This window comes from Canis lupus, chromosome 22 (assembly GCF_048164855.1).
Source record: "Canis lupus baileyi chromosome 22, mCanLup2.hap1, whole genome shotgun sequence".
NCBI classification, from domain to species: Eukaryota; Metazoa; Chordata; class Mammalia; order Carnivora; family Canidae; genus Canis; species Canis lupus.
Window position 1 is genome coordinate 772,501 of NC_132859.1, and position 27,608 is coordinate 800,108.

The 27,608-nt window shown below is 36.0% G+C and overlaps 1 protein-coding gene and 1 long non-coding RNA gene across 2 annotated transcripts in view; one reads left to right on the forward strand and one right to left on the reverse strand.

Moving 5' to 3' along the window:
* Positions 1-27,608, reverse strand: part of RSRC1 (arginine and serine rich coiled-coil 1) — a 398,138-nt gene that overhangs the window by 92,226 nt on the left and 278,304 nt on the right. The gene's annotated exons all lie outside the window — the stretch shown is intronic.
* The window catches only part of LOC140613767 (uncharacterized), a 36,863-nt gene continuing 17,836 nt past the window's right edge, over positions 8,582-27,608 (forward strand). Inside the window, exons 1-3 of the long non-coding RNA XR_012014626.1 lie at positions 8,582-8,781; positions 17,391-17,469; positions 24,434-24,641. This is a non-coding gene — a long non-coding RNA (uncharacterized lncRNA). The remainder of the gene's footprint in view (positions 8,782-17,390; positions 17,470-24,433; positions 24,642-27,608) is intronic.

Genomic DNA, 27,608 nt, shown 5'->3' on the forward strand with positions numbered 1-27,608 from the left:
TGTAAACGTTTAATCAGTGCTTGAAAAGAATGTATATATTCCCTATCTTGAGTTGAGGATCTTATATGTATTCACCAGACCTAATCTGGTAGCTTGTTTTTGCTTTAATACATCTCCCATCATGGTAATGGGATTCAAAGTTTGTCATTGCTATCATGTCAGTGTTTGCTTCATATATTTTGAGATTATGCTCAGATGCATACAAATCAGATGCAATCATCTGATGCAAATCAGATACAAATAGAATGCTCTAAAGAAGGGACCTAAAAGTTTCATGATGTAAATATAGGAATAAAACAAACCAAAATAATCCCTAAATATAAAGACATTTTTACCAAAGGACTGAGATGCCCTTGGGGCAGGGGGCATGGTGGATTAGTATTCAAGAAACTACATTCTTACACAATTAAACAATTGTACTATTATGTAAGTAAATTTGAAAAAGTGCTTGAGGAACCCCAGTTGCAAAATGTAGATAATAATATTAATCTTTCTCTTCTTTTTAGGACAAGATATGAAAGGATAGTCACATGGCCAAGATATGAACAAAATTTTTTTTTCTTTTGTCAAAATAAGATCTTCAAAACAAAATATTTTAACGGACTTTATCTTTCCAGCTCATCACTTTAACACTACTACTCAATATACTGCTATATAGTAGATGCTCAAAAAATATATGACTTGATGAATATTGCCAAGAAGCCAAGAGATAAAAATATACATTATAACCCAAATTTAGAGAAGCAAAGAAATCAAGAGATTTATAGAGAATGCTTTAATGATTAAAACTTAAGTCTTGAATAATTTTGTTTGGTTTAGTGAAAGTATTCCTGGACCAGGTCCTTCTTTCTAAAGAACCTTTGGGGACTGGAAGCTAAGCAAAGATATTCAGACTACTTTTGATCAGGGGAATCTATTGTGGAACAAGATTACTTTTGCAATGTAAGCTCAATGGAAGCCACCATCTTCCCAAGATAGTGCTCTCACAAAAATAGTCAGAAAACCTCATTATCCTTAGTATGACCTACAAGATCCTTCACCAGATGGTCCCAAGCCATTTCCCAATCAGCCACCACTCCATCCATATCCTTTATTCTCCAAACACTAAGAACTGAGTTCCATTTGGTAAATATACCACACACACTCTTTCACAATCCTGTGTTTTTCACTTTTAAAATGCAACCTTTTATGAGAATTCTTTCTTAACTCTAGACAGTTAGTTGCTCTTGTAGAAACTATATTTTGGCATAAATGATATTATATTGTAACCGTGTGTTTCATATATATTTATTTCTTATTCACCTTTGCATCCTCAAAACTCCGTTCAGTGCTAATGAATGTTTACTAAATTAAGCCTTTATCAAATTGTTCTTAATTTTTCAAAAAAGGAGAGAAAATGCTGGTAAGAAAATGAGCTACAGTAGCTGAAAATAGTTGTAGCTTCAAAGTGGCAAAATAGGGGCACCTGGAAGGCTCAGTCGGTTGGCGTCTGCCTTCAGCTCAAGTCATGATCGCAGGGTCCTAGGATGGAGCCGCATGGAGCCCTGCAGGGAGCTAGCTCCTTGCTCAGTGGGGAGTCTACTTCTCTCTCTGCCCCTCCTTCTGCTCCTGTCCTCTCTCTCTCTCTCTCTCAAATAAAATCTTAAAGAAAAAAAAAAGATATTTAAAAAACCTCCAAAGAGCAAAATAGTACTTACTTATACTGATGTCTGTTAACATATAACACATTACACCCTGGGAATTTGGTACAATAATATATTGTAACAGATCTCTATCCAAGAGCTTTTGGATATATAAGGAACTGGAAGACATTCATTAGAATATGATACCTTCTATAGCATTATCTATTAATGAAACAGCTATAATCAGGACATAATGAATTGCTAAGAAGTATTACAGGGAGGTTAAAGGACTAGATTCTGAAGCCAGAGTGTCTGGGTTTGAATCCTGGCTCTACAATTAACTAGCTATGGGACTAAGGCAAACATCTTAATTTCTGTGTCTCAGCTAATTCACCTAAAAATAGTTGATAACAGCACCTTCATTATAAGCCACAGCATTAGTGTAAGGATTAAATGTGTTACTATATACCAGACACTCAGAATAGTACATATCCCATGGCAGGTATCATATAGAGGTCAGCTATTGTATTTGTGTAAAATATGCAATATTATCCTTACAGTCCTACAGATATTAGTATTCACCGATAGTACCTTTTTTAAAATTAAAGATTTTGTTTAATTTAAAAAAAAAAGATTTTTATTTATTTATTCATGAGAGACACAGAGAGAGAGAGAGAGGCAGAGACACAGGCAGAGGGAGAAGCAGGCTCCATGCAGGGAGCTTGATGTGGGACTTGATCCTGGGACCCCAGGACTACGCCCTGGACCAAAGGTGGACGCTCAACCACTGAGCCACCCAGGGATCCCCAAGATTTTATTTATTTGAGAAAGAGAGAGAGAGATTGACAGCAAGAGTGAGTGAGCGGTGGGGAGGAGCAGAAGGAGGGACAAGCAGACTTCCCACTGAGCACGGAGCCTGACACGGGGCTTGATCCTGTGACCCTGGGATCATGACCTGAGCCAAAATACAGAGTTGGCCGCTTAACCAACTGAGCCACCTGGGACTGTCACCTATAGTACTTTTTTATATAAAGGTACATGTATTTGTATCAGGCATGGCATAGTTCATACATTTTTAGCCTACTTCCAAGGTTTTAGTAGTGAATCCTTTCCTTGCTGCAAAATTTCATTTAGAGAAATCTACACTAAAGTAGATGCAACGTGGTTTCTTTGATATCTCCGAGAAACTCTACAGACTCTGATATGGGCCTACTTCAAACTGAAAAAGAGAACTGCTTATAGACATGATTTTAAAGTTCTTGGATATGCTCTACCTCAACTACAAACTTAGCTCTGTATTCCATGCCTGCTCCATCTACGTTCACAGTAATTGTTCAATGTCTTACAGCTTTCTCCATGACGCCCTCGTCCACTATCCTAGGAAACATGAAGTCCTCCTCTTAGATCTGAGAGGACTATATTTATTTCTCTAGTGTAGCCAGTTAGATATGTCTTTCTTTAGCACCCGACTGCCAACTACTTGAGGTCATTTTCTTACTGATATTAGTATCCTGTAGTGTCAGACATGGCTCATTAGCTCCTAAATAACTGTTTATTTAACTAAGCTGAAAATTAATGTACAAAATAATTACTCTAAGGAATAGCAACGTATTAAAGATTTAATTTTATTCGGTTACTTAAATATTTTAGGAACATCTATGACAATAGAGGCCATTCTGAGATTTATCAGTGTCTCAGAAAATTACATTAACTAGCACATTCCATTCTAGTCATATGAATATTATATTCCAACTATGAAATCTGTCGTAACTCCTCAAAACTTCTAATGTCAAGATTATATTAATTTAATGCATGTTTATGTCTCTACACATATGTAAATATGCCTATCCACTTGATTTTAAGAGTGAATCTTTCCCTTACCAAAAAATTTATTCAAGGTATGATTCAATATTTAGATTTATATGCTTCAGAAGTTTCCCTGTATAACACATATTTAAAAGCAATCATTATGAATTTTGTATTTTCACCGTAATCAAATGCCAAATCAAATAAAAATCTTCAAAATTATAGTTACAGCCACCACAAATCCTATATCTCTCATACATAACAAGTTTAGATACAGAGGGAAAATTTTTCTCCCATCTGGATGAATTATTTTCCTTGATTTTTTTTTTTACATTAGGTACTTACTATTATATCAACACAAAACAATACCAATGGCAATAGTATTCTTATTTTACCTTGTGCCAACATTTTGAAAGCAAGACCTTAGAATTTAATAATATTAAAAATTAACACCTCTAAGTGAAGCAGTGGACTGCTTACGAGGTGTTAGAGAACAACATAAAAAAGACTTCTCACTTCAAATACTTGAAACAAATTTTATTTTTTATTTATATATTTTTTAAAGATTTTATTTATTTATTCATGAGGGACAGAGAGAGAGAGAGAGGCGGAGACACAGGCCGAGGGAGAAGCAGGCTCCCTGCGGAGAGCCCGATTCAGGACTCGATCCCAGGTCTCCAGGATTAAGCCCTGAGCCAAAGGCAGACGCTCAACTACTGAGCCTGCTAGGCACCCCAAAACACAAATTTTAATAACAGATGTTTTAACAGTGTTATTTCTTCCTACAAATCAGTAGACCCAGCACTTTTATATATAACAGTATCATTTTCATTTCAATGTAAGTATAGCACAAATTATTTTGCAGATATTTTTGACTTATGATGAAACATAACCTCATTAAAGAAAAACATCAGTGTATTTTACCTTAAAAGGCTAAGTTTGAGACATTTAAAATGTTTTATACAAAACCTTCTGCCTGATTTCATACCGCCTATTTTCAGAATTTTGAACCTTTCTCTGGAACATATTGTCATCTTATAAAATCTTAGATTTACAAATGGAAGAACATAATTGTGAAAACTTCACTCATTTCCTTGTATTTTTGTTCAAGGCAATGCCTTTGGAGATTAGATGAGTATATTTTTACCAGTAATATTTCAGTCCTGAAAATTTTGTAAACCAAACTACGATGAAAAAAGTCAGCCTCCGCAGACTTAGGATTTTTAGATTCTTCTCCTTTGTAAACTTATCGCTATAATCTAGGCATAGCAAAGGGGAGCTCAAGGACAGCCTCCCCCAAATAAAACACACTGTAGTAAATATACAGCACCTGAATTTCGCTAGGTGGCGCAACAAGAATAATTTATCTTTCTGCTTCTCCTACCTCTGTTGGAATGTTAACAAATGGAATGACAGAGGACAAAGTACTCAACGTAAGTGTTTATAAAATTCTCACCTAAACTAGAATATTGTTTATTTACGGTATATTTTAATACCTTTATGATAATAAAATAATTTAGCATAAAGAAAACTTGAGCACAATAGATAATTTCTTATTTTTCTACGGCTATCTGAACACGGAAACAGTGCCAGGCTTTTAGGGCAGGCACCGTGTAAAAATAAATCAAATGGCACTACATTTTAAAAAACGTTTCTGAATGTATCATCTAGTTCAGAAGTGAAAACTGTTAACAAGTTTCTTCTCATAGCTGTGAAAGTATAATACGTAATTTTGTAATACACAATATTTAGAGGTTCTCATACTAAGATTTTTAAGCATTCAAGCATTGAAAGGGAATAATCTATCAGAGGAACTGGGTTCTTGCTTAGCCACCATCTGCGCTGCAGTTTCCCAGTCAAGTGGCAGAGTTGGAATTGACTAGTTTTAAGGTCCTTTAGAGTTCCAGAAAAATTATTCTGGACACTAAAAATGAAATTATAATCTGTCAAAAGATAATTTTATTTTACTAAATGATTTTCTAAGATAAAGTTTAAATGTACATTCTGCTTTCACGAGGTCAAACCAAGATCAAAATCTGAATGATTTTAATAGATGCTATAGCGAACAGTAGGTGGAAAATATGACTAAGATCATTTTCCATCTAGCAAAACCTGTATCTAGAGTTGTATTTGTTTTTCTGTTTTTAGATAGGGTAATTTTTAGAATATCTTTTAAATACTTAGATTTAAGAAGATTTAAATTTCAAGCTGTTGTTATTCAATCTAGGTTTATAAATGTAGTACTATAACTGTGATACATGCAGAGCTTCCCAATCACTGGGCTGCAAATAGTTGCAGGTCTGCTAAAATATTGATCCTCTTAGCCCTAAGGGTGACCAGACAGGGTCCGAGGTGGCTGGAGTTCCAGAGCCAGCAGCCTGTGGACAAGAGTGTTCAGCCTACTGTGCTAACCACACATCATCCTTTTGCATGTCACAGTTTGAGAAGGACTGAGCAGCACTGTCCTGTGTATCATCTCTGTCTTATCTTCATTTTATCTCTAGTATGTTGCTTAAGAGACTTTTGGAAAACACTAAAATGTCTCCTTTAAGCTTTCTTCGCAGTTACCTTGGTAAGTCTTATATGAAGTTTTCAATAATTACAATTTCAGGCTGAAATTAATTTCACAAAACAATATGAATACTGATGACTAATAATTAAGAGGGAAAAATGTATAGTTCTTGTGTTAAATAAGCTAATTTATCTAAAACCTATTTAATAGTAAACAAACCCATCATTATGTATGTCATATACTATGTTCTTGGCTCATCAATTTTAATACTGAATTAAACTGCTAAAGATTTTTTTGGTGATCTTTTTTCTATGCTTCTAATATAGAGGACTAAATATAACCTGTAAGAATAAAGGCACATAACAATTTCAAAAGTTATTCAATTAATTTTTGAAGCACCGTATAAACGTAGGTTTATTCAGGTTGGATTTTTTTGTTGTTAGTCTGAAAACGTATATACTTGGTAAGTAACCATAGTGTATATACACAGACTCTCACTTTGTGTGTGTGTGTATGTAATATTTCTAGGAAAACGGTTTGATTTTATTCCTAGGATTAAGGCTGAAGTCACTGCTACAAATGATGCAAAGGAAATATTGCCTAAAATTATGAAACACGTGATGTGTAATATCTTACGCTAGCATGTATTTTATGGGTAATAACCAATCTAGAAGCAGTACCTGCACAAATTGTGTTAATCCAAAATCGTCACAAAAAGCATCAGTTCTGCAAAACGAGGAAAGCTAATCTCAATTCAAAATGAGTTAAATATTAAACAAACTTCTCTAGAGGAAGAGGCTGCAGATAGCTTTGTCAGTGTTATCAGAAAGATTAGCATTCTAGTCATAGATCTTTAAGGAAAAGAAAGTACACCAAGGAGGGACAATGGCTGCTGGGAAGCAAAGGTAAAAATTGACAGATAAAATTCAGTAATAGCAATCAAGGCAAACCTCCCCAAAGACTCTCTTATGTCCTGGTTACTGCCTACTGTATTAAGACTGCCTTTCTCATCACTTAATGCTTATTTTCATCACTTTGCTTAAAATATTGATAATCAATTAGGGCTACGTCTGTTTTGCCACAGAATCTGTGTCACAGTCTATCAGACTGTCAGGGCCAATTCAATCCTCATTCAAAGTTAATTTTTTCTTCATAAATCTGCCTTTGGAGGAGTCATTAGGCGCAGAACATAGCCGGAGGTGCAATCACCTATTCTCTTTCATTAGTGGCAGGCAGAGAAGGTGAGGGAGATTATTAGAACTTTGGAATGATCACAAAGCAGCGTGCTGCCTGTCAGATCCCCCCAACATTTAATTCATCTAGCCAACTCACCAGCACTCTTTGCCAACAGTTTTAAATGGACATTATTCATGAACATCTGTGACATGCTGAATATTCTGAACTGGAAATGATGAAAAAGCAATGCCCCTTTTGACTTTAAAATTAATTCTATGGTCAAAACAATTAAGAATATAACAAACACGTTTTGTGATGTTATTTTTAGTCATCTAAGATACATTTCAGAAGCAAAACAATTTACTAAAGCTAATAACACACAAACACATAGGGGGAAATTAATACGTAACAAAAAAATTCTTAGTGTTAAGCAATTTTTTAAAGCCTATTTTACCCACATTAGGGATGACCAGGATTTTTTCCCAAAGGTGGCTTTACAATTCATATTAAAGTTTAAATTTCTATTTAATGTGAGTATCTTGTTTAGCAACATACCACAAAATAGCATCATCCAGAAGAATTTAATACAGGGTCGATTTAGATAAAAACGTTTTATTTGAAATTTTCACAGCCATCATTTTTTGAATGCTACAAATGTCGCAGCTGTGAGAGGTGCATTGTGGGTAGACTATTGATAGAGGCGCTTAGTGTAATAAAAGAAATGAGCCAAATAAGTAAAAAGAAAACTTTTAAATGACTTATTTTCATTTAAAAAGCTATTATTAATTTTTTCAATAAAAAGAAAATCTGGATTGTTTAAAATACTGTCTTTATAGCATGGAGTGAGAAACAGTGTTAGTTGGTAACATAAAAACTAAAGATATGCCTTACTAGACATACTTTTTTGTGGTGATGTATCTGTAACTTATCACAATACCAAGTTGATGACACCAAGATTTTAAATGCTATTGTCAAAGTCAAAATGTTCTAGCATCATAAAATAATTTTCATTACCTATTCTATTAGCTTCAGGAAAAAACTGGACCAGCATTTCCCAAACTGGGTTCCTTCCACACAATGAAGTGCTAAAATAAAATATTCAATCAAATATATTTGAGAAATATTTGGCTGAACAAAATTAACTTGTATCTTTACTGCAGAGCTCATTGATCTCAGATTCTCTACGATACGGTGATTCCTGAATCGAATTTGATTGTTGGAGCCATTTTTTGACACCACCAGAATATCAACAAAACTTCTTCCTAACTTTCCTGGGTTAACTAGTTCTATTCTATCCTCACTGGATCTGATACTCTACACTTCACTTATTTATTTTAAAAATATCTCTTGAGCACATACTATGTACCAGGCATTGTGAGAACTGATAAGGTTACGATAGTGAACAAGACACTGATCTTAAGCTGCTTGTGGTCTAACACAGAATTCAATTTATTTGTAGGTCTGTCTTCCCACTGTGAGCAACTGGAGAATATGGAATGTGTCATATATACATATATCTCCAGTGCCTAGCAACTGGTAAACAGTAGAAGCTCCAGAAATACATGTTAAAGTGAAGTAGAATTTCCCTTTTCCTAGATGGTTCCAACGAATTCACACAGGTTCAAACACCAGTTTGTCTCCTCACGCCCCCACTTTTCTTCTAAGGTTAGTATAAACCCTAACCAATTCTGTGTAGGATATATAGCTGTATAATGTGTGTAATATAAAGCTGGAACGAAGCTAAATATAAGGAAAAACAAATAAAAAAAGCAAGACTGGCAAACTAGGTCCCATTTGATGACTGTGGCCCCCTTGGTTTCTGAGTTGAGAAGGACTCCGTCGCTGGCTGTCCAGAGGGAAAAGTACCATGATCGATTACAAATGACTGTCATCCTTGCTTTTAGAGTTTTTCGATTTTGGAAAGATGCGTAATGCAAGAGTCCGAATAAAAGTAACGAAGACAGCCCAGCTACCACTGCTGTTCCCTGTGGCGGTACTATCACAGCTGCATGAACAGGGACTTGGCCATGCAGGGGGCTGGATACTTCTACAACTGTTAGAGGGGTGGGGCCCTGGGCCTGGGCTAGCCCTCCACAGATGATGCCCTAAACACCCCCGTAGATCCCGCCTGCCAGAGAGCTGCTCCCTTTGCCACCGGCAGGATGCTGGAAAAACCAGGAGGCTGGCACTTGCACTCCAAAGTTCAGGAATGCCCGACTTTACCTCACACCAGGAAGTCACCACTGCACAAGACGCTCCATCTGCACAAAGCTGGTGACTAGACACTGGAACACAGCTGGAGAACTCCAGGTCTCCATGGGGGCGCTTGCTAACAGCAACGACTTAGCAGCAGGAAGAGACACCACTTCCACTTGAAAAAGTCCATATGAATACATCTAATTGGTGGAACAGAATTCAGATCCAGAATCTTAGATGATAAGAATTCTAGATCGTGTAAATTTTTGCTTTCTAGGCTTTGTTGTTAAAAAGTAGAGTAGAAAATGTGACAAACGTTTATGCCAATTCAGCATTTACTGAACCTTTAATGTGTGCCACGCCTCTTTCTAAATGTCCTACAAGTATTAATTCATCCAGTGCTCACAACAATCCCATATGGTTTATTTCCTTGCAGTTAAGGAAACTGAAGCACAGAGAGGAATAACACACTGCTCTGGGTCACACAGTTATTCAGGGACACAGCCAGGATTCAAAGCCAGGTCAGCTGACCCTAAAAGAGGCTCTTCCCCAGTACTGTTTCCTTAGGGGAGTAACTTCACCTCTTTAATAGATTAATGAGGATGAAATTTATTTTCTACTCTGTTTTGCTTTTTGTATTGACCAAACAGCTATGCATTCTCACTTAAAAATTTGTATAATAAGGTGGCATCTCAAAGAAATCAGTATAGACTAAAGGTGGCCAAGACAATCTGGCTGAAGGTTTATTAGACTTACATATATGTGCAACACTGAGAGTGGAAGCCTCACTCCTTTCTTAGAGGATAGCAGAATAAAAAATACTACCATTCTAGTTAGAGTGAAAAAAAGACTTGAAATATTAATGCTCCAAATGGGAGATGATGTTAAATGCTTCCATATCTGTGGTTTCATAGAGAGAAATATAGCAGTATGTTTCAAGAACCAAAAATAGTTCACACTCTTTGATACAATAATTTCACTTCTGAAAATGTAAATCAAAGTTTAAGATGAAATATGCAGGAAGATCCTCACTGAACATTATTTTAATAGAAAAAACAATAATATAAAAATATTCATCTAGGCAAGTGGCTAATGTTATACCTTCTGAACAAATATAATGTCAATAAAATTATGCTAACTAAAAATATTAACAAGTTGGGAAGATTATTCTGATAGAAATGTAGATACAAAAAAGAAGAATATAGACTTCATTTATGTAATATAAGACTAAGAAAGAAAAAAATCACTTATATGTTATAAATTTGCATATGCAATTTGATCTCTTTCTCAACCTTGTAATTTTCACTTATCTGCTGATTTATATACTTAGTGATACATATATTTTAACATTTGGTCAAGCCAAATCTACCTCATTATTATTACTTTAAATTTTTTGGCTATATTTATGGAATTATTCCTCTAGATAAACATTTTGTTTTATTCAGATGAATTATTTTTGTTAAATTCCACACCCCAAAACTGAAACTGCAAATAAACAACACAACCTGTTGGAATTCTGAACAACTGCTAAAGTAATACATTAATTTGGAGACCATGGATTCTTCACAGTATTGACTCTTCCCATCTAATGGCGCAGTAGTATGTGTTTTATTTATTTAAATTGTTTGTTATCTTTCAGTGAAGGTTTGGAGTTATTCATCTAGGTTGTGACATCATTCTAGCCCCCTTTCCCTTCCAACTCCCCTGTAAACACTCTCTTTGAGGAGTTATCACTATGTCTCATTCTTCTGCACCCACTCGTTCTCCCATCCATTCTAAGATAGCTTCTAACTTCACCACTCAACCAAAATTACTCTTCAGTGACTTCTGCATCATTAAATTCATTGGACATTTTTATTTAAAATAAAAGTAATAAGGGGCATCTGGCTGGCTCAGTTGGGAGAGCATGCAACCCCGGATCTCAGAGTTGTGAGTTTGAGCCTCATAGGGGGTGTAGAGATTACTTAAAAGAATAGTATCTTTAAAAACAAATGTAATAAGTAATGAAACATTTCAAACTATCAAAATACAGAGGATATTATAATAAATTCAAATTAATAAATGATAATATTTCATCATTCCTGTCCTATATTTTTGCTGTCATCTGGAATTGTAGGACTTCTGAACTTGTAACAACCCCCGTGGTCTGAAATGACATCTCCTTTTTTATGTATATGCAGTTCTCGGATTTCTTTAAAAATTGGCCACTAAAGTTACTCTCCTCAGAACTGCCTCTATCCTTAGCCTATTTTGTGGTAAGACCGTTTTTTTCTCATTGATTTCTAGGATTTGAAAGGCTGCTTTATACAGTATAGTCTAGATGTTGGCCATCTGTCAATTATACATACTGTAAGGATGTTCTCCCAGTTTGTGGCAATTCTTGATTTTATTTCATTTTTCTTCAGAGGTGTCTAATTTTACTGCATTTTAAAACTCATATATATACATATACATGCACTTTTTCATTTACGTGGTTTATTGAATAAAAAAGCAAAGCTTTATTATAAGATTCATTAAAACTACTTGTTAATATTAAGACTGGCATAAACTTTTCACCTACATGAGATTTGCCGAATGCACACCACACAGCCCTGTAATAAGGGTCAAATACATCCGCAAGTTAGACTGAGTTTTCCAGATAATATTGAAATTTAAGCTTTTGTTAAAAACATGTACTAAGAATTGTCAATTTCTATTAAAAAATTGTCAGTTTCTATGAAACTTAAATACTTTTATCTGTTTAAGAAATCCTTTCCTGGGACACCTGGAGGGCTCAGCAGGGGAGCATCTGCCTTCAGCTCAGGGCGTGACCCCGGAGACCCGGGATTGAGTCCCACGTTGGGCTCCCTGCATGGAGCCTGCTTCTCCCTCCGTCTGTGTCTCTGCCTCTCTGTGTCTCATGGATAAATATATAAAAATCTCTTAAAAAAAAAAAAAAAAAGAAATCCTTTCCTATCCCTAGATCGCAAACCTAATCACCTCCGTTTTCTTCTAAAAGTTTAAAAATTTTCCTTTTTACATTTAAGCTTTTGAAATTTCCATACAAATAACAAATTCCTTCAATACTATTACTAAAAGCCCCAACTTTCCCTCACTTATGTGTAATATAGGTAGAGAAATGCGTCTGTGTATGGGGATGTTTCTGGCTCTTTCTTCCTTTCCACTGATGACACCACTTTAATTACTGTAGCTTAGATATAGAATCTTACTATAAGACAGGATAAATTCCTCTTTCCTTCCTTTTCTCCTTCACAGTTTTGACTATTCTTGGCAATTCGCTCAACATGATTTTTTTTTTTTTTTTTTTGGAATGAAGCTTTTAAATTCTTTATTAAAGAACTGAAACTTTTCCAGATTTAGGTTATATATATGAAATAAAATCAATTTCTGATGAAAACTAAACACATATACACCATCAGAAACACTTCTGTTCTAGGATTGGGGATGAATAGGTGGCAAAAAATGTTTAATAATGCCTGAACCATACAGCAAAAACCCAGTTTTTTTTTTTTTTAAGTAATTTACCTTTTGAAATTTTCTTCTTAAGAAAATTTTGTGAAATGACCTATTGACTCTGCCATCTGTGGTTCATGATGTTAAGGTCTGTAGGGCAAGTAAAAGAGTTTTCAAATCTGGAACCAATAATCTGCCTATACATTTTTCATCCTATTCTATTCTTACATTATGGTTTCTATTCCTTACTTTCTCTCTTGAATCATTTTAACATTTTATTTTATGTTCTTTGTGGAGGGTGGGGAGGAGTGGTGGTGGCTTAAACAATTGGTATTTATTTTCTCACAGTTCTGGAGGTTGGAAGTTCAAGGTGTCAGCAGGTTTTTTCCTCAAATAGCTTAAAAATTTGTAGTTTTGTCACGTATTGATTTATTCTTGGTAGTTCTTATTGTAGATATTATCCTATACTTTTCTTTTTGCATTTTGTACAATCTTTGTAAATTTTAGTTTTAGTTTATTTTAGTTTTTCTTTATTGCCTACAAGAAACCTTACAATTCTATAAAGCTAAATAACAAACTAAAATCATAGAGTTGATAGGCAGTGTGGTGGAGCCCAGATTTGGATGCAAGCTTTCAAGCCCGAAATGCCATATACTTATCATCATGCTGGTTTGTCTCCATTTTATTTCTCCTCCCTGCAACCCCCCTTACTTCAAATAACATATTTTTCTTATATTCTAATGATAGCACATAGTTAATGCAGCTTAATACACTTTCTTACATTTCTTGTGGTACATTTCGCATTATATGTTGCATGGTCCTTTCATTAGCCTAAGGCCACTTCCTTCCCTCAACACTAAGAATATTCTATTATCTCAAATTCTCTAGATGCCAATTATTCTGATTCTGCCATTACCTGACCTTCCCACACTCATTAATTCTGGATTTCACCAATTCTACATCTAACATATCATATAATTTAATCTGTCCACTTCTCCCCATATTTACTGCCACTACGCTAAGTCCATCGTCATCTTTCACGTTAATCACTAAAAATAACTTCACTAATCTTTCTAAAACTAGTTTTGTGACAACCTTATCACCACTACCACATGACCTTTACCATCACCACTAAATCCATTCTTTTTACAAGAGGCAGATGGATTTTCTAAGAATGGATTCTAATCATGCCATGCCCTACAACAGCTTTCTACTTACGAAGAAAAGCAAAATCCGAACATTAACATGACTTATAAAGCCATGAATCATCTACTGGTCTACCCTACTAGCTTCATTTAAGCTATTCTCAATCATCTTATTCCTGTGGATTTATCCATACAGGTCTTTGTTTTGAAAATGCACCGTGGTCCTAGTGTGACCGATGTTCTTGCCTGAGACTTCCCTCAGATTTTAACACTGAAAATTTCACACCTTGGAAAAATCTTCCTCTATCCTAAACAAATGGTACATTTTCAAATGCTGTTGAATAGAGGAAAAATAAATGTATTTTTTAGCCTTGGAAGCTATACGCTCTTATTAGTCTATTCTTATCTTTCGTTGTACTTATGAAAATTATTGAGTTATTAGTTGTACAAATAACTATCTCCTATTTGCTTTTCCAACATAAGTTCCATCAAAGGCAGTACCTGAACTGTCTCCTAGAATTAAACAGTGTTGTTTGCATACAAAAAGTGCTCAGCATTTTCAAAATTAAAACCAGTAAAGTTTATTTTAATTATTTTATGCTGGGCAGCCTGGGTGGCCCAGTGGTTTAGTGCTTGCCTTCAGCTCAGGGTGTGATCCTGGAGTCCCGGGATCAAGTCCCACATTGGGCTCCCTGCATGGAGCCTGCTCCTCCCTCCGCCTGTGTCTCTGCCTCTCTCTCTGTGTCTGTCATGAATAAATAAATAAAATCTTTAAAAAAAATTATCTTATACTTTTGTTGCTATATGAATGAGTTTTTATTAGACCTTATGATAGATAACTGGAGGTGTACAGGAAAACTATCACTTTACATATGTTATTTTTTGTCTTCAAGAAAACTAGGAATTTCATTTATCTTGGCTTTGTACATTTGGATAGTCATAAACTCTTAAGAATTAGAAAGGGTCTTAGAGACCACCTAGTTCACTCTGCTCGTTTACAGATGAGAAAAACTGAGGCCCAGACACGTTAAGTAACTTGTTCAAAGTGACACAGCTAATTAGTAGCAGAGCCAGTCCAGGAACCAAGACCTTATTACTCTCAAAACAGCAATCTTTCCACACTGCTAATCAGGGATGATCACAGTTCCTTAGGCGACCATAGAGGTGGAAGATTCCGACTCAGATCCTTGTCTGGTTGGCTAATTTACTATGTCTCAACACAAGGCCCTTTAAGTTTTCTCATGAGCTTCCGTACTTTCCACCAAATGTGTTTCCTTATTGAAAAAGAGTGTGTTGGAGGGAAGAGTTCAGGCCTATTGCATTTATCTTATCCCCAGAGCCTAGCACAATGCCTGGCATATGTGAGACAATGATATTTGTTGAGATAATATGAGACTGAATAAAGGTGCTGCATGTGTGAGCACACATGCCAAAGTACTGTATTGGACAGGTGACGTAAACAGGGAAATTCTTCAAACCTTTTTTTTTTTTTAATTTTTTATTTATTTATGATAGTCACGCACACACAGAGAGAGAGAGAGATAGAGAGAGAGAGAGGCAGAGACACAGGCAGAGGGAGAAGCAGGCTCCGTGCACCGGGAGCCTGACGTGGGATTCGATCCCGGGTCTCCAGGATCACGCCCTGGGCCAAAGGCAGGCGCTAAACCGCTGCGCCACCCAGGGATCCCTCTTCAAACCTTTTGTAAGATGAGGCTTTTAGGGTCCTGCCTATGAGAAGAAAAGAAGGGAGGTAGAGAGGGGTAGGGGAAAGTAGAGGAGAGAATTAGAAAGCGTGAATGTGTGTGTGTGTGTGGGTTAGTAAAAAAATCTTGGCCTCTTTCAAAGGATTTTTAGTTTAAAAAAAGTTGACAGTAAAACTCACTAATATAAAATGTTAAGCTTTTAGTGTGTTGCATTAGTTTCCTTTGTGTGAGATTTAAAACTATCTTTGGGTTTTTAGAAGATACAAGATACAAGTCTATTTTGTGAGGTTTACAAACCATAACAAAGTGTTTGTTATGTTTGCAAATTTATAAACGCAGCGGAAAAGTACCTGATGAGCCTAAATATGAAACAGGTACACATCCAAACAGCAACTGTCATTGCTTCAAATCTTTCATGAAATAAAAATCACAAATCACATGATTTTAAAGGTGGAAAATAACTTTCAGGAATCTTATTGTCATTAGGGCTAAGTGACCTGCTTAGATTAATCACAGTGCATCGTACCGTATCTCAGGATGCTTTCCTTTCTTCTTCACTTCTTTTGAAAGAATAAAAATCATAAACAAAAATAAAACTCAAGTTTTTAGTAAGTTACAAATAAATTGTCACCCAGGACAGTAAAGAATTACTTGAATTATCTTTATAACTTGCCATTGTCTATTTGTGCATTGTGTTGTGATTCTATGACTACATCAAGAGTTGGAGCATAAGTTTTTCTATCTGATGGAGAAAAAATGGTAAGAGGATGCCCAAAGTCATAGTAGTAAGTACAATTCAGTGGGGTCCTTGCATCTCACACTAACTTCATGAGAAATCTTTGTAACAGTCTACACGATAAATATTTCACTTCTTCATATAATATGATTACATTCTAACACTTGCCAAAATTTGATAGAAATATAATCGATGCAATCCAAATACATTTGTAATGACACTCATTAAAATATGACCAAAGCAAATTCCATTGGGTACTTAATCGTGAGCTTTCACCAATCAGGCAATTAACAAAATTTTTAAATTTCATGATAAATTTTTTCAAGGTAAATCTTTTTATTTGTCATTTGAAAAATATCAAGGCATAGGTTTTAGGTGAAATCTACAACACTTATTTTCTTTCAGTTCTTTAGTGCTAGAAAGATAGTCTTGAATGTCAAAATTCCTAAATCCTTTTCTGATTGGGATCCAGTAGTGTTTTCTTATAAAGTTCATCTGATTAAAACTTGGATTATCTGATTTGAAGGTAGGGTAAACCGTAATTTGATCCACCTAGATGAGATCACTTGCTTGGAATTAACTATGATAAACTAGTTGGTAAGAACAGGACTTAAAAGTGAAAAGAGGCTTTGAACAGTTTTTTTTTTTTTTTTTAATATCTGCTTATTTATTTGAGAGAGAGTGAGAGAGTGTGAGTGTGAGTAGGGAGAAGGAGAATCTCCAACAGACTCCGGCTGAGTGAGGAGCCTCACGTGGGGCTTGATCTCACCACCCTGAGGCGCCCTGCTTTGAACAGTTTTGATGGCAGAAAAGTATCACTTGGTGCTTAATTTCATCTCAAATTTTAAATCAAATGAATGAATTAACCTTGGTCGCTTTTCTGGGATGCTACTTTTCTGAAATTTGACATTTAACGGCAACACTACAAGAATTTCCTAGGACCACAGTTTAGTAGGATGAAGTATGAAATGATATGGTAATTTCTGCTCTGCTCAAGGCTGTAAAAGTCTGGGATTGTTTTGTCCATATGTTCTCTTCCAGAGGTAGGTGCAACATTGATTTCTGAGGAAAAATCTGGCTTTCTTGGAAGTATCCCCTCTTGGCCTGCGTTCCTGTGGAGGTAAGAGGCTGGCTATCTAGAAGGGAGCACTCATGAAGTTCCTTGGTTTCCATAAAAGAATAGCAACCTGTTTATTTATCTCTAAAATGTAAGAATCCACCTCAACCAACCACAGAGTACCTGTACTTTAGGCCTCTCTGAGAGCGGAGAAGACTGAAATGCCTAGTACAAGGGCCTCTGTTCACATAGGAAGAATTACTGTAAAAACTGGCATTCTCTGTTTCTCCATTATACTGGTTTTAATTAAATTCAAGTAGAAACATCACAATACTATATTCTTGGATTGTATTTTCCTAATAGACTAGATTTCACGATGGTGCTTATGGCCTTTTATTGATGGACATTAAAAGTAACAAGTGCATGAAACCTGTTATCTCACTTCTTGCAATTATGATGTTGAGGATATTTATTATATACTGTATCCCATATGATGATGACAATGATAAGAGAGTAAAAAGTACATAAAACAACACTTCACTATTTCCGATATTTCATTTAATAAGAAAATCCCCTACATAAAGCCTCATGTGAGAATTCCTTTTTAGGAAGACCTTTGTGGTAAAGCTTGTAGTTCTCTTTGAGAATCTGCTTTTGGCTTTGGCTGTCAAAAAACAGAACAAATGACAGCAGCTTTATAGGTGCTTTTGATGTATGAATTTTGTTCTATTTTCCTCTTGCTCTTCACTGATTAATGTATATTTTTCCCTTTTTTGATTTTTAAAAATTCTCAGATTATTTTATTGCTTTGCTACAGAATCCTTCAAATAACTTATAGAGTAAATTAACAGATAAATAAGAGTGCGGTAGCACTGGATAGTAATGTTTCCCTGTAGGTATATACAGATGACTAAATGAGTGAAAGTATATAAGTTGTACTGCACCTGGGACGCAGCATGGCCTCAACCAGTTTAAGTTCCCTTACCTAATCATTCTCTTCAGATGTACTACAAAATTTTGCAAATAACCTCATCATTCATGTACTTACCTCTCATCTTTTTTTTCCTAGTGAAAACTGTTTTATAGGAAATTGTAATAGTTCTTCCCACTTACCATACTGTCCCCTTAGGGAAATCTCTGAGTGATTTTTTCATGGCGGTAATTAACTTTTGACTTCCACAGAAAAGCTCATAGGAGAGGTTAAAGAAGGAGAAAAGGAAAAAAAAAATTATGTGAAGCAGAGACCTCTCAAAAATAAATGCCTTCAGGTAGGCAGAGTGGCACCATGGTTGTTTCAGGAGTTGGGGGCAAAGTTGAGAAAGGGAGAGAATTATATCTAATGGTGACATTATTTGTAAGAATTTTAAATACTTATAAACTACATTATAAACCACAGGTCTCATTTCAGATGTCCAGTGCAACAGTATGGGTATTAACAGAAGGAAGTGTTAGAGTGCCTGGTGGCGCAGTGAGTTAAGTGTGGGATTGTGTTTTCTGCTGGGGTTGTCATCTCAGGGTGGTGAAACTGAGGCCTGTGTTGGTCTCCACACTCAGCGTGGAGTCTGCTTAAGATTCTCTCTCCCTCTCCCTCTGCCTCTGCCCCCTGAGTGCGTATGTGCTTTCTCTCTCAAAAGAAATAAATCTTAAAAAACAAATAGTAGGAAGTGCTGTGTTGAGAATTCTGAAGTTATATCCAGACTCAGCATGAAAAAGTACACTGATCAACTAGCAATGTGTTACACATGCAGCCTAAAGAAGGAGAAATCAATGCTGCCTATTTGCTGCCTCTGCTGTATACAAAATAGGACAGTAATAACAAGGATGATGATGTTAAGACAACTGGAGTTATTGTAATCAGTTAAAGTACAAGTGATATATACAAATTCAAAGAGAAGAAAAAGTGATGAAATTCTTTTTCTGTTTTACTTATGTATTACCATACACATCTTCAAACATTTTTTCATAGACATTCTTAAGACACAGACATTCTAAACAGACATTTCTATGCAGAAAATACAAGACGGCTTCCAAGGTTAAATTCTGAGAATTATTTCCAAAAATATTTACTCCCTTAAATATGGAAAAGCATTCGCTTTTGTATGTCAGTTATCTTTGTTATGAAATACACCAACCCAAACTCATGCTTTAAACAGCCACCATCATTAATTTTGCTTATGAATTTGCATTTGGGCAGGGTGCAGTTGGGGTAGCTTGCCTCTGCTCCATGCAGCACCAACTGGGACGACACAAAGGTTGGGACTGACTTGACAACTGGGGATGCTGAATTTCTCTGATAACTTGCTCAGTCATGTGTCTAATGGTTGTTGCTGGCTGCAAGGTAGGAATTCAGTTGGTGTTGTCAATCAGAACACTTATAAAGTGGCCCTTCCGTGAGGCTGTTTGGCTTCCTCACTGCATGGAGGCTAGTCTCCTTGAGCAAGTGTCCCAAGAGGCAGGAAGTGGAAGATACCAGTTTCTTCAGGCCTGATCTGGAAACTAGTACTGTACCTTTTTGCTATATTCTAATGGTCAGTCACAAAGGCAGGTTTAGAAGAAGAGGACATAGACCTGTTCCTTAACAGGAGAGTGTCAAAGAATTTGGAGGCCATTTTTTAAAACTGAGAGAATCTGAAACTACTAACATGGTTGAGAGAGGTACAAAAAAGAGAAAGTTAACAAAAGAGAAAAGAGAAAACTAGAAAGTAAATAAAAGAAATCACTATAAAATATCAATAGGGTGGTAAAAAAGGTATGAAATGATTTTAAAAAGAAAGCATTAAATTGAGAGAATAAAGTAGGTATTGAGCATGTGTGATATATATACCTAGTGACCTTCAGGATAAAAGATATGGCCATATGTTCTGGACACTTAGAATAGTTCGTGATGTGTTAAAGGACAAGTCTAGATATATCACATCTTAAATTCAATGAAACTTTAAAATCAAAAGTTGATAAAAAATCTAATAAAGCAAAAACAACTTACTAGTAATCAGTGCAAATTTATGCTAATTATGTAGTTGAAGTCAAATATTATATTAACAAAGCCTTCCATGAACCAATTATAATAATTTGTTTTAATATAATGCAAAATAGTAGTCTTTGTCAGGCTCTTTATCTTGTCCAAGAAGCAAAAATATAAAATTATTATAGCTGTCTAAGATAACAAATAACCAGTACTTTTGTTCTCCATCTATAATGAGTTCTGGTTCAATTAATTCACATGACACTATTAATTAATGATAAAAAATGAAAGTCAATATTTACTGAGTTATTACATATTAGCAATTATTCTAAGTATTTTATATGCATTAGCTAATTTAATGCTCAATATTAATATCCCACTTTTGCCAGTGAGGAAACTGAGGCATGAGTATTTCACTGATTATTCAATGTCATTCAACTAGTAAATGGTAGAGCCAAAATACAGGCAATCTGACTCCAGAGGCCCAAACCAAACCCACTACACTCTGTAAAAGGCAAAAGGTACCAGTACACATGACTAAAAAAGCATTCTTCATATTTCATGAAAATAGTAGTTTTTAAATATGTAGTAGACTCTTTCAAGCTTGATTTTTTCATAAAAAAAAAGAGAGAGAGAAGGATGAGTTAAATCACAGAATGAAATAAAACAACTTTTTCTCAAACTCTCTTTGGAAACAAGAAGCAGGTCATAGAGATATAAATCAGAAAAAAAAAGGATGACAGTAAGAGGGACAGTTGTAAGATGTTCCCTATTTTCCTGTCTCACACTGCCTTCAAGTAAAACACGATGAGAAAGACTCATTATTTGTCTAGGAGCAAATACAGGGGCTATGGAGGATACTTTTAACTAACAGTGAAATCGTGAATGACACTCAACAGAACTTCTATTGAATGTGTTCAGAGAAGATCCATTTGTAGTCCTCAAGGGACCCTCAAGGGTTAAACCTGAACGAAAATTCATTTTATCCTATCTAATGAAGATCAAAGTTAATGCCTCTTAGAGAAGGGATTTGCTTGTAAGAAAATGATAAACCCTCAAAACTCACAATCTGCTTTTATTGTTTTAACATCATCAAATACTAGAAAGGCTAAACAAAAAGAATTTTTTTAAGGATAGTTTTTTTAAGAAAATCAGAGAGAAATTAACTGTAAGAACTGTTAATTGTAAGAATGTTCCTATATAATCAACCTTCCAGTTCAGTAATGGAGATTACTAACTGTTAAATCATTAAGGGAATGATTTTAGAGTGGAGAGTGCTGAGGGGGGGCATGGAACTCCTTAATTCCCATTAGATTTTTCTTTTTTTAAAGAAGACTTAATATATGCACTCTTCTAGGTGGTGAAGATAAAGAGGTGACCTACAAAAGTTCTAAAGGAACAAAGTCCAATAGAGGAGGTCGACAAAAAAACCCACTTTTATAATACTGTAGTAGTAAGTCCTATAATACAGCTATTCAAACAGAATACAGAACAGGACACAGCTCTCACTCAGTCTGATGGACAACAGATAACTAAGACTTCCAAGAGAGGGTGATACCTGAAGTGATTCTTAAAGACTCAGTAGCATTGGGACACCTAAGGGGCTTAGCAGTTGAGCTTCTGCCTTTGCTCAGGTCGTGGTCCCGGGGTCCTGAGACTGAGTCCCACATCGGGCTCCCCACATGGAGCTTGCTTCTCCCTCAGTTTGTGTCTCTGCCTCTCTCTCTCTGTCTCTCATGAATGAATGAATGAATGAATGAATAAATAAATAACATCTTTTTAAAAAATCCGCAAAATTTAACCAAAAAAAAAAAAGGAAGCAAACACAATGGCTCTGAAATAGTAATTTGAATGACATACATTTTGTGGTTCTAGTAGAGTTCATTGCAATTACATGAATAGGACCAAGAATCATCAGATAAAAATAAAAAACGTTCGAATCATATATATTACAATTTTAATCCTTCCTCCCTTCTTGTTTTTCTCTTTCCCTATATTTTTTCCCCTACCAAACATTCAAAATCTGTCTTATGAGTGAGGTATTTTTTTTAAGCAATGAAGACAGGAAAATAAAGAAAAATATCCTCTTTGAAATATCTTAAGGCAAGTTGGAAATCAAGTCTTTTTTTCATATAAACATGGAAGGGCATTTTTAAACGTTTACAGACCACCTTGAATTATCTTTAGGATAAAAATGGCAGGTAACAAAGATATCAAACAATGGCTCATGACTGAAAGTAGAATAAACACTGGTATTGTTCCGTATCTTAAATATATATCTAGCTCCAGTGAATGAAGAGGAAAAAGTAGGTTAGGAAGAGCTACATTCAGTCATTCATAAATATTTATTGATTATAACCAAACAACTCATAACCAGAATATATGTCAAAAGTGCTTTCAAATCATTTAAAAAATGTAATAATAGGAAAATGGGTTAAACACTTAGGTAGACACTTCATTAAAAGAGAAATTGAAGTTGCTAACAGATAAACAAAAAGGTACTAAATGTTTCTCGAATCAGAAATGTAAATTTAAAGCAAAATGATTTAAGCTTGGCTAAAATAAAAGTCCAGGTGATAAAGTAGAGCAATATACTATTTGGTGAGAAAGGAACTGGTATAACCAATTCAGGGAAGTTTCACATTGCTCAGTAAATTTGAAATTACACATACTCTATGACATCGCAATTTCACACTTAGGTATGGAGTTTATATAAGATCCTGTCTAATCATAAAGGGAGAGCCACTTCTACAAGAATTTTCAGGGTAGCCTTGTTCAATAAAGCTGCAAACTGAAGACAATGAATGCCCATCAACAGCCAAAAGGTTCAAAAAACTGCAATATGTTCATATAGTGAAATATCATATAGCATAAAATCAACACACTACAGCTACATGCAAACAGATGAATCTTAGAAAAACATTGAGAAAACGAAGACCCAAGAGAATATGTACTACATGATTCTAATTTAAAACAGGCAAAACTTAACTAACTATAGGGCTTAGCAATATATACTTAGGTGGTAGAGCCATAAACAAAAGCAAGGGAGTGATTACCACAATAGAGAGGAAGGTAGTAATTATGGACAGAAAGGGAAAAATGAGGACTTCTGAGGTGCTGGCAAAGTGGTGTTTCTTTTTTCTTTTTTAAAAGATTTTATTTTTTTCTTTGAGAGAGAGCTAGAGAGAGTGCGTGCACACAAGCAGGGGGAGGGACAGAGAGAGAAGCAGACTCTGCTGAGCAGGGAGCCCGACCGAGGGCTGGATCCCAGGACCCCAGGACCCCAGGATCATGACCTGAGTCAAAGGCAGACACTTAACTGACTGAGCCACTCAGGAGCCCTCAAAGTACTGTTTCTTGATCTGGGTGGTACAACAGAGGGATAAGCTTCATAATTTGGTGATCTGTGTACTTACATACTTTTCCTTATATTTCATACTGCAAAAGATTAAAAAGAAAAATCCTAAAGGGAACTGAGAAATGTGGAATAGCTGAAAATACAAAAGAAGTGAATGATTCAAAAAAGACAGAAAGACAGAGATTCATTGAGCACCTTCTACATGCTAGGAACTACGTTGGGTGTTGAGGACTTGGTGTAAAAAAGAGACATAATCTCTCCAAAACTCCGAAAGGAAGGTCAAACGAATCATCATGAAAATCATATTTAATTAAAAACTGATTGCTATGAAGGAAAAGTTCACAGTGCTTCAAGACACACTGACACACTGAGTTTTAGGTGTCCGGAAGGCTTCACCGAGATACAATACATAAGCTCAAACTTTAATAATAAGCCTAAATTAATCTGGGAGAGAAGGAGGAGGTGAGTATTCTAGGCAGATGGAATAGCACACATAAACCAAGGAGGTAAAAGCAAGTTGATGCCCACCAGGCACTAGCAGCAGGTCGGTGTGGTTAGACTCAGTAAAGTACGGTCCCAGACGAAGATGAAGAAGTAGACGTGGGCAAATCATGGAGGAACTTGTAGCCATACTAAGAATTGTGAGATTTTATCTCAGGAGCAATGGAAGGCATTGAAGATTGTTGTTTTGTTTTGTTTTTGTGCAGAGTAGTGACAAGTTCCAACTCATCGTTCAAGATCACTTTGGATGCTACATGAAGAATGAATGGCAGGGAGCAAGGAGGCTACTGCGACGGTCTGGGCAAGTAGTGATGAGGACTTGCCTGGAGTGAAGGCCCGGAAAATGGGCTTGGGGTTAAGATTACAGTGTATCCTAGAAGGCTACTGAGCACGCTTACAGCATGGATGTGGCAGGTGAGGAACTTGCCCCATCACTGTTTTGGGCAACCGGAGGGATGTAATGGATGGACAATGCGGGAGGAGCAGGATGAAACAAGGACTCAGGGCAATCTTGTCTTTTGACATTTAAGTAGAGGTGATCGGCGGTTAGTAAGCCTGAACTTGAGAGACAGGGTTGGGTTGAAACTCAGGAACTGTTGCAAACGGACGATATCTGAAGTCCTGGGAACGGACTTAAGGTGAAAATACAGAAGGGAAAAAAGGTCTAAGTACAAGACCGTTCCGTGAGGAGCACTCAGGAATCAGGTAGAGGAGACTAGAAGGAGCTATTAACAGATGACCGAGTAATAGCAACGTATGACACGGAGGACAGTGACCCGGCTAATGAGCCTGGCCTCTCCGTGTAGCGCAGGTGTGAAAGACAGTCTTTGTTAGTAATGATCATATACGGGAAGTACTGACCGTTCATTTTCTAAACGTTGTGAAATATTCACACTTTTCTGCAACAAACAGACTCAAACAGAATGTATCTTCCCTTACCTGGGCTCATTTTCCTATGTTTCCTCTATCTTGCTTAATGCTATTACTTACATGGCTTCACCTCTCCTGTACGTGGTCAATTCTGCTAATAAATTCATAAACATTTTTAATTTGCCCTCTTTTATGTTTATGATTCCTGTGGTTCTAGTTACACTACCTAAAGCACAGTTCAGCTCACTTTACTCTGTGTACAGAGGCATCAGCCTCTGAGCCTGTAAGTTTAATGAGCACCTACCATGTGCTAGCCACTCTTAAAAGATGTGGGATTTGTTCTTGCACGGAATTCCTGCCTCTGTGGAACTTACTTTCTAGTAGGGAAGCCTGTTGCTCAGACATTAATGAGGCACAAGCTATAATGCTAGGGAGTAATGAGTGCTATGAAGAAAAATAAAGCAAAAAGATTATGAGGGAAAGAAAATAAAGCATAGTTGTGTCTCTCCATCACCAACTATGCCTCTAGCAAGTTCCACACGCAGAAGTATTTGTCACTTCACCACTTTTTGCCTTTCCTCCTAGTACTTTTCTTCTGGCCTGTAAACTGTAGGAGGCAGGGATTACAATCCTCTGTGACCTCCAGTTCCTCTCATCTTGCAGATACTGAATTCAAATGCACCATTTTTTTTACAAAGTCATGAGTGTTCCTAAAAGATGCTGAAAAATCTTAATTGACTCTAAATGATTATCAGCAACAATTAAAATGTAATCAAAATCTCTAATTTGCTCCTATTTTTCCTGCTATGGCTATTTGCTTCTGTTTATTTCTTAGCTATGACATATGGTCCTAGTAATGTTTATAAATTAAGTTAATGTATATCAAGATGGCAAATCACACTATGTCTGCATTACCACTTCTGTTCTCTGGCTCGATGGCCTGTCACCTTTATTAAGGAGCACAGTCTGCCAGTGTTGGCTAAATTTAGTAAAGCAATAAATTGTGCTTGTGTTGACTCTCTCATTTCTAAGTAAAACTGCTGTATTTTCAATGTAATTTTGATGGCTAGAAGTCATCAAACATTAATCCTAAGGGTAAGAGAATAAATTTCAATACTGGCACAATTAGCCAGCTGATGAAGGTAACTACAGTTGGTTAGCATGGGCAAAGAGCCTCTGGTGGAATGTCTATCATGAAAAAGCTCCTTGGGATGTTGTGTATCCTTCCTGGCTAACCTCAACCTCTCTGACACCATCTCACTTCACAGACATGAAAGCTGATGTGCACAGTGATTACTTCACTTGTGAAAATTATATGGGCAATAAGACGCAAAGCCAGGATTAGAATTCAGAACAGCTCTCTCTCTGGTATTTCTGAAACTCCACCTCTACAAAATCTGTGACATAGGGCAAGCAAGACTGAAGGATGTTGTGTTAAGCAAAGTTAAAGAAGATAACTTCAGAATTGCTTAAAATCTAGAATATGTTGATGCATGCTGACATGCTCTAAAAGAAGTACCCAGGATTTTCAGATGTATTTGGTGAATAATTTTTTTAACAGAGCACTTATTAATGGAGCATAATGGAAAAGAGTTTGGGGAACGTAAATCTGCCTCCTTTATTTTCAATCTTTTGACTTCAAAATATATGCCCAGGATGCACAGTTTACATATTATAAAGAATCTCTGAATTGATTTTACTTAATCTACTAAATAACAGAAGTTGTGGGGGAATTATTGATTTATAGTTAGTGGTGTAGGTCAGGTCCTCTGAGTTCATTACCCAAATGTGATATTTTGATCACTTAGGAATATTGGCCATTGCAGCATATTTTTACAGATACAAAAATAAATTGTGTTTAAAGTAGCTATAACATTAAGCAAGTTAATGGCATGTTTTTTAATAGACTGAAGGGAGCTTTTAAAGACATCCACATTCTTAGAATTAAGTCGTTTTATTCCCATTTCATGATGAAGGCATTTGAAATCTGCATTTCTGGCAAGTATGTTTAAATTTTAATTCTTCCTTTGACAACACGAATATTTGATTTCAATTGCTTTAAAACAAACTCTAAAAATCAATAACAAAAAGGACAAAGTAGTTTTGAGACTGTGATAAAAATAGGTACTAAAATGCTACTGGTTATACAGGATCTGTGGTGAATAGGTCAGCTCAAGGTCCCAGGTAAACATCTTGTTTGTGTCCTGAAGCCTTGTTTTCTGCATGCCTTATGCTCTCAGTAGGGTCCTCCTACTCGGGTCTAAACATGGGGCCACTGCACCCTATCGATCTTCTTTAAATCTCCAGAATAATAAATTTCAAGGCAACACAGCAGAAGCCGACTAAAGCCCTTTAATTACATCACTGCTGAAAGGAAATCATTGATCAATGGCATTATGGGAAAATAAACTGCCCCCCAAACCAGATCAAAGTCAATAAAATAGCTGACTAGCTGCCCCATTTGGGACTTCTGCTAGATTAGTGCTTGTGGACAAGCAAAAGGGATGATTC